We start from the raw sequence: 9,106 nt of genomic DNA, 5'->3' as shown, positions 1-9,106 counted from the left end.
AGTATTTTAATACGGCCCAATGATCTAGAGGAGGGCCCAATATTAATTATTATTCCTAAAATTATTAGGATTAATTGTAGTTTTCTAGAAGTTTCTAGAAAGTTCTTTTTAATTCTAATATTATTAGATTTAATGATTAATTATCTTTAATAAATTTTTATTTGGAATAAAATATTGTTTTGTTATCTTAAATATATATTTTATCTTCTGTACGGATTCCGTAGATCAAGTTGATTAAAGATCGGATTCCGCGTGAAGAAAAACGCGCTAATACAGGTTGTCGCCAAACGACAAGTCTGTCGCCGCGCGACAAACATTGTCGCGTCGCGACAGAGTTAATTCCTAGCGACAGCGTGGAGTTTTATTCCTTATCAAATTTTATGATTTTTCCGGACTATTTTCATTATAAATAGCGTCCGACTCCCTGTTTTCAGAATCATCAATTCTCATTTAATTATTCCTTAATTCTCTCTTTTCTCTCTTGAGCAATATATGCTTTCTTTCTCCCTCTCTTTCTAAATTTCCTTTTACATGCAATATTCCGCATTCGCTAGATCTAGAGTCTCTTAGCCAAGTTCGAAGTTGCCTTCGCCCTAGACGTGCAAGGTTTGATATTTCTGAGGGTTTGGTCCAAAACTAGTCTAAACTTTGTTTAATTTGATTTCAATTTAATTCTTTAATTATTCTTTATTATTTTCATTGAAGTTTACTAACTTGTGTATTTTGTTATTAGAAAGAGGTACGAGGCTTCAAAGTAAGTATATTAGCTTACTCTCTATTTCTTTCACAATGTAGAAAGCATGTTTATTATTGTTTTATGATTCCTAGTATCATGTTAGGATGCTTTTAATGCTTTCTAGTATCATGTTAGGATGTTATTTATTGCTTTCTAGAATCATGTTTAGGGTGCCTTTATCCTTTCTAATATCATGTTAGTACCATGTTAGGTTTAAAGCTTTGATCTTTATTGCTTAGTGACATGCTAGGATTTTTTATTAATCTTGTTAGTATCATGCCTAGGATCTTGCTATTATTATTAAGCTTTATTATGCCTTATCATGCTATGATCATCATTATTTTCATTGTTTATTCTTATGTTGCTTGATATATTTTATTGCTATTGCTTGATCACACCTTTTATGCATGTTTAAAGGGAATTTGTACTTGAAATCACGCTTAATAAGATAATTAATAATTTGGTTTAGGCTAATGTGATTTTAACTCAAGTGATCGCCAATAATAGATTTATTTGTGCATTAATATTCAACCAACATAGATAAACAGGGTACGATCAATATGATGTTTGTATGTTATTCGAAAAGCGCACATGAATACAAGCAGAACAAAGTAGAGGCCTATTTTATAGGGCGGGTCCTTTCTTTTGTAGATTGGATTCGTACCCTCATCACCGGACCCTGTTTGGTTCAAGACCTTATGGAGTAGTTGATGGTCCTTTTGGATTGTCTTTTGGGTTTACAAGTTCCTAAAACTTGTTGGTGACTCTTTTTGCTCTTTGTCTTTCCCTTTGGAACGCCACCGTACTTTAGTGTATGATCACAGTGGGGTTCAAGTTTGGGGTTATCATAATGCTTGAAATATTCCCTACAGTTTTTGGCGACTCCACTGGGGAGAATTTCTATTTATATTCCTGAAATTTATTTAATTTTGGCAATTATTTAGAATGAGCGGATGAGACTCGAAAAATTCTAAGTATTTCATGTGCGCGATTTGATTAATATTATTGTCATATGCATTAAAAAGTCCTCATGGGAGTACCCCAGAGTCAATCCATAGGAATTTTACACGTAGGAAATTTGAGAAATATCTTTCATGACTAGAATCGAAAAAATGATGCGAAATCTGGAAAATTCGAAGAACACAGAAACTTGCCAAGGCATGTAGGAACTAGCGTCTAGAAAACAGGGCTTGTCGCCCGTAAAAAGTTTCTGTCGCCTGGCGACAGTTCTGTCGCTTGGCGACAGGAGCTTTTTTGCGGCGACAATCCCTGTAGTCTGGCGCCAAGTTCTTCCAATACCGAGCCAGGGGTCTGCCTTCTTGCTTTGACCATTTCTAGTGTTGTTGGCTCGATTTTGCTTATTGATTGAGTCCTTTTCTCACTTTTCTGAACCCATATGTGTTCTACATATGGATATAACCCTCTGGGGGTTCCTGCTTCACCTGCCGAATGGAATATCCCACTATCATGTGCAAAGTTCAGATTTGGGTACGTGCAAAGTTTGTGAATCCACCAAACCATGGAGTCGAGTTCGATTTCATCACGAACTCGCGGAATCTTGTCCATTCGCTCCAACCCTCCCGGTAGGCTTGTGTGCAATGCATATGGATTCTTAACCATGGACCTTTTTGACTTAACTCATATCCTCGAACTTTAGAGAACTAGAGCCATGGTCAGGTTGCAAACTCATCATATTGTGACTATGTGAACTACTTGTGCACCTTGTTTGTATATATTATATATGTGTTAACCGTTTGTTTGAATTGTGTTAAAGACTAAATAAATTGACTAATGACTAAAAGGACTTTGTCTAATTAATTAATTAATTAATTTTGAATTAATTAAAGGCTAATAAATTAATCAATTCGACTTAGCATGACTTTAGGCATGTCCATTTAGAGTAAAATTACTGGAAACAGTCCAGATTAATGTTCCAGCAATGGCGCAGGAAATTGGACTGTGGCGCTGCAGTCTAGTGTCTGTCGCCTGGCGACAATTTTGTCGTCTGACGACAGGCTCTAAACAGTGGCGACAGTTCTGTCGTTTTAGCGACAGTCCAGTTTTCTTGCTCGAGTCATCACGACGAGTCTAATTAACAGTCTACTAATCATATCAATCGATTTATTAATGGTTCAAACCATGTTTAAGTCTTTAATTGAGTTTAGGCACTTAAAGTCCCATGGTCATACACTAGCAGTCAAAGCATGTCACTCACATACACATAAGGCACACACATAACATGTTTGTCACATTATGACCATGTCTAGAGAGTCTTTGAATGCGTGTTTTCCGTCATTTTTTTAGGGGGGTAAGTCGGATATTAATCCTCCAATTTTTAAATTCCCTTAAAATATTTACCCCATTTTCTTTTCTTTTTCTTTTAATCTTTTGAACATAAAGTCAAGTCAATTAGAGTTGAGTATTAAAACAAATATGGTTTAAATTACAGCGCGTGGTCAAGAAAGGAAGGGCGTTTAATCAAGGACAACACTTTTGTTCAAGTCTTATTTTTTGACAAACCAATCGGTAGGAAAAGGAAAGCTAAGAAGGCAATGGCTAGTCAAGAAGAACTTAATGAAGTCAAGGGACAGGTAGCCAACTTGGCTGAAATGTTGCAAAACCTATCGCTGCAAATAAGTAATCTTGAAAAACAAAAACAAATGGACCTAATCCAGGAAAGCTTGGGCAAACTGTCCAACGACTTTAGATTTCAAGAGATTAGCTCCCAAGGGGTCTCGGTGGATAAGGACCTTCTCCCACAAAAGTTCAATCCCAATGACATCCCTAAGTTCAAGGCTACGGACAATCCTTATTTTCATTTAAGAGCTTTTGAAACTGTAATGAGTATTAAGGGGATAGATAGAAAAGCATTTCATTCTGTATTTTCATTATCCTTAGAAGCTGTATGTCAACAGTGGTACTTTTCACTTGATAAAGAGAAGACCTCTAGTTGGGAATCCATTGTGAGCGCTTTCATTGAAAGGTATAAATGCAATATACAAGTTGAAACCGATCATAGAGAACTAGAAATGCTAAAACAAAAAGAAAATGAAGGTTTCACCTCCTTCTTTAATAAATGGAGGGAAACTACTGCAAAAATGGTTGAAGTGCCTAGTGAAAAAGAATCCGTTAGGATGTTCATTAAGAACCTCCAAGAAAAATACTCTAAGCACCTTAAGTACCAAAGCAACTTAAACACTTTCAAAGCTGTATATGATATTGGAATTAATATCGAAGATGACCTTGCTAAACAAAAAGTTGCTAATAACAACTCAAGTAGTGGCTGGAAAAATAAGAAGAACGACAATCCTTCTTCATCCAAATCTACCCACTCAAATAATGTTAGCACTTTTCCTCTAAATGAAGTTTTGGCAATGAATAATAATCAAGGACAAAAGAAACTATTTAGGAAGAATTATACTCCTATTGGTATGAGTTATGACACCGCATTTGATCGTTTACATGCAAAAGGTCTTATAACTCCTATTGGACCATTTGGGGACCCACCTGTCGAAAGGAGAACGGCTAGCTGGAACCCAAATGCACATTGCAAATATCATCAAGGTAGGGGTCATCCTATAGAAAATTGTTGGAGACTAAAGGAAGCCATTCAAGACTTGATCGATAATAACAAGCTCCCATTGCCTCCTGCAAGTAAGAAGCCAAGTATCAATACCGCACCACTATCAGATTCTTTGGCCATTTCCGACGAAGAAAACCAAGAGGATCCATCTAGCCTCATAGAGCCTATCGAGACCATTGAAGAAGAAATCTTCGAAGATGCTCTCGAATTCCTTGGTCAGGAACCTGCAACTAAGAAAGAAGTATTGGCGTTGACATCAATATTGACAGAATTGAAAAAGTTGATCTCACAAACCTTTGAGGCTATAAAAGAGAAAAATGAGTTACTTAAAAGTAGACCCCCACTTAAACAAAAGAAACCCTTTTCTCTCCAAGTAATTGACACTCCCAAAAATAGTAATAGAAAATATACTCCAATTGGGACGTCATACACAAACATGTTCAAAATGCTCTTCGAGAATGGAAAAATTCAACCTCTCGAACCAAGACCATTTGAATCACTGAAAAGAATAGACAAATATTATTGTTCATATCATCAATCAGGGGGACATACAATAGAGCAATGCTTCAAGTTTAAGGACTTGGTTCAACGTTTGATTGATGAGAAGAAATTAGTTCAACTTCCACAAGATGCCATGATTAATGGAGTATGGGACAGTGACGATGAGGATGTTTACCTTAAAGACATTGAAGAAACTCCTCTATCAACAATATACCCAGTAAGTGACATTTGGGACGAGGAGGATTCGCCCATAGATGTCCTCACTAGGTCCGGGAGAATACAACCTCCCATTTCAACACAACCTATACCTTCTATTCAGCAAATTCCCGTGCCTATTATAGAAGACAACGATGTTGTCAAACAGTTAAAAAAGACTAAAGTGGAAATGAATGTATGGAAACTTTTAGCCACATCTCGAGAACATAGAGTTGTAGTCATGGATGCGCTGGCTAAAGTAGGCATAGATTCGGACACTACTCCTGAGGGACTTGCTAATTTCCTCACGAGTGACCTTCCAAGTCCAATCAATTTAGTCACTTTTTCGGATAAAGATCTACCACCGGAAGGTGACAAACACAATAAAGCTCTAAACCTCACAGTCATATGCAAAAGAATGAACGTCCCCATGACTCTTGTGGATAACGGTTCAGCAATTAATGTGTGCCCACTTAGAACCGGAAGAATGTTGGGAATAAGAGATGAGGATTTATCCCCATCAACTCAAGGCATAAGAGCTTATGATAACTCACGTCGTCAAGCACTAGGGACAATTACCATGAACATAACGGAGGGTGCAATTGAGCATGCCACCACATTTCAAGTAGTGGATATCAAAGCATCTTTTAACTTACTACTGGGACGCCCTTGGCTTCATGATTTAAAGGCCGTCCCTTCATCTCTTCATCAACAAGTAAAGGCCATAGTTGGAGGCATTCCAATTACCATTGATGCTTCATCTATGAGAATCAAAACAGTAGAAAATCCACTAATTAATGTGGAACATGATGAAAATGATGAAGATTTGTGGGGCTTTAGCGAAGAGGTCTCCTTAATAGAGGAAGATGAAAGGACCCCTCTTCATTACGACCTCCACTCAAACATGACAACGAATGCTATCCTAAGAAAGCAAGGACACTTTCCTGGAATGACTCTAGGAAAGAAGAAAGGAATAGCTAAACACATGGGCTTACCTGGCCTCCCTAAATTGGATACTTTCGGACTTGGTTTTGAACCAACTCGTGAAGACCTTAAGCGGGCCCAGGAAAAATCAAGAGCACGAAGAAATGCCCGCACACAAAAAAAGGAGATACCCATGGATCAATATCCTCTCACTTTAAATGGACAATTTATAAGAGAAGGAGAGGACTACCCTTGTCATGAATTTCCTGAACCCTTCGTTGTAAATGGTATAAGGCAACCTGGGTTCGAAATCTTTTTGGATTGTTGCTTCCTAGACGAGATACCAGCTCCAATTTATAAGGAGAAGGCACCCCCTTGTTTCGACTTTAATGTCATGGGATTCCTCTTTGGAAGGGAAAAGAATAAATCAAGATACACGGAGGACGATTCTTCACTTATCCAAGCGGTTCTCCAAAGTGAAAGTTTTGACCCCTCCGAACTTATCACTCCAATAGAAGATCAAGAGCGTGGATGGCGCAAGACGGTGAAGATAACCACTACAAATGGAAAGAATATTTTAGTAACTACAGGACAAGGACCAATGTTCGAAGAATCGTCTGAGTCAGAGTCTGAGTTAGAGTCTTCCCCTATCGAGTCTTCTAAGTCTTTAGTTGTAGCACCCTCATCTTCTATTTCTACTCCTAGGATAGTTAGCAATCAAGTCCCGACGGACATTTCTTTATTTGATGTAATGATTTCTGAATTTAATAATATGTCTTCTTCCCCGTATTCCTCTTGTTTTTCTTTATCTAAAGATGACGAGCATTGCTTAACTAATGATGAAAATGATAAAGAAATAATTAAAGCAATGGAAACACTTGAAAATAAGACTCCAATAATTGAGGATACAGAAACGGTTGATATCTCAAAAGATCCAACCATCAAAAGAGAAGTTAAAATCGGACTAACACTAAACAAAGAAGAAAGAACCGATTTAATTAATCTACTTAAAGAATTTATCGATGTATTCGTTTGGTCATACGAAGATATGCCAGGCATTAATAGAGAAATAGCTCAACACACAATACCATTAATTCCAGGAATGAAACCTGTAAAACAAAAGTTACGTCGAATGAAACCCGACGTGGCTCTTAAGATAAAAGAAGAAGTACAAAAACAAATAACTGCAGGTTTTATTAGGGTATCCAAATACCCCGAATGGGTCGCCAATGTTGTCCCGGTTCCGAAAAAAGATGGTAGAGTTTGAATGTGTGTCGACTAACGAGATTTAAATAAGGCAAGTCCAAAGGACGACTTCCCTTTACCACACATCGATATTTTGGTAGATAACACAGCAAATCATGCACTTCTCTCATTTATGGATGGGTATGCAGGATACAATCAAATCCTCATGGCTGAAGAAGATATGGAAAAGACAACATTCATAACACCTTGGGGTACTTATTGCTACACGGTAATGCCATTCGGGTTAAAAAACGCGGGTGCTACTTACCAACGAGCAGCAACTGCCCTACTCCATGATATGATGCATAAAGAAGTGGAGGTCTATGTGGATGACATGATTGTAAAATCAAAAGACCGCAAAGGACACCCAATAGCCTTAAAAAAGTTCTTTGAAAGATTAAGAAAATACAACATGAGATTAAACCCCTCCAAATGTGCTTTTGGAGTTACCTCAGGGAAACTCTTGGGATATGTCATAAGCTCTAGAGGAATAGAGATAGATCCCACTAAAATTAAAGCAATCATGTCCATGCCACCGCCTAAAACCGAAAAGCAAATTCGGGAATTTATTGGCCGGTTGCAATACATAAATAGGTTCATATCCAAGTTAACCACGATATGCGAACCAATATTCAAGAAGCTTAAGAAAAATGTACCAATCATATGGGACGATGAGTGTCAAAAAGCCTTTGAAAAGATCAAAGCCTATCTCTCGAATCCTCCCGTATTAGCTCCAGCACTCCCTGGAATACCCTTAAGACTATACTTAACCGTCACAAAGGAAACAATGGGAGCTATGCTTGCACAAGAGGTAGAAAGCAAAGAAAATGCTATTTACTACTTAAGTAAGAAAATGCTCGAGTATGAAACACGCTACACACCATTGGAAAAGCTGTGCCTCGCGTTGGTGTGGGCCACAACTAAATTAAGACATTACATGCTCGTGCATACCGTTTACGTAGTCTCACGAATGGACCCCCTTAAATACCTATTCGAAAGATCTACACTTAACGGGCGAATCTCAAGATGGATAGTAAATTTGGCCCAGTTCGATATAAGGTTTATGCCTCAAAAGGCGATTAAAGGATCAGTGGTCTCGGATTTTCTAGCAGATTTCCCAATAGAAGATTCGACACCCTTAGAAGAGAATGAATTCCCAGATGAAAGTTTAATGATGACAGAGGATGATACATGGACTCTATATTTTGATGGAGCCTCAAACCAAAAGGGATGCGGCGTAGGAATCTTGTTAGTATCACCTAAAGAAGAACATGTCCCTATATCCATTAAATTGGATTTCAACGTCACCAACAACGCAGCCAAATATGAAGCATGTGTGGTAGGCCTCGAAACCGCTTTAGCCTTAGGCGTAAAGAAACTCCGGATATTTGGAGATTCTTCCCTAATTATTAATCAAATCTCTAAAAGATGGAAGGTTAGGAGTGAAAGCTTAGGTCCTTACCAAACGTATTTGGAAACTCTCACCGATCAATTGGAAAAGGTGGAATACACTTACCTGCCTAGAGAGGAAAACCAATTCGCCGATGCCTTGGCAAGACTAGCCTCAATAGTTAGAATACCTAAGGAAATTGAGCAAATGCCTTTAACCATAGAAAAAAAGGCATAAACCAACATATATTCAAGCTATAGAAGATGACGAAGTGATTCAAGATGAGGAACCTGAAGAAGAACCATGGTTCATAGATATATTAAATTATGTCACCAAAGGAGAATATCCTCCTCATGCTGACAAAAGAGCGAAAAGAGCATTAAGACTTTTAGCTTCCCAGTTTGTACTCATAGGAAATGAACTACACAAAAGAGTACCTAAGGGTCGAGCTCTATTATGTGTAGGCAAAAAAGATGCCCAAAAAGCTATGAGAGTAATCCATGAAGGTATATGTGGAACACATGTTAATGGC

Source organism: Chenopodium album, chromosome 26 (genome assembly GCF_948465745.1).
Source record: "Chenopodium album chromosome 26, dcCheAlbu1.1, whole genome shotgun sequence".
In the NCBI taxonomy this organism is placed as follows: domain Eukaryota; kingdom Viridiplantae; phylum Streptophyta; class Magnoliopsida; order Caryophyllales; family Amaranthaceae; genus Chenopodium; species Chenopodium album.
The sequence above is the reverse complement of the archived record's forward strand: the minus strand, read 5'-3'. Positions refer to the sequence as shown.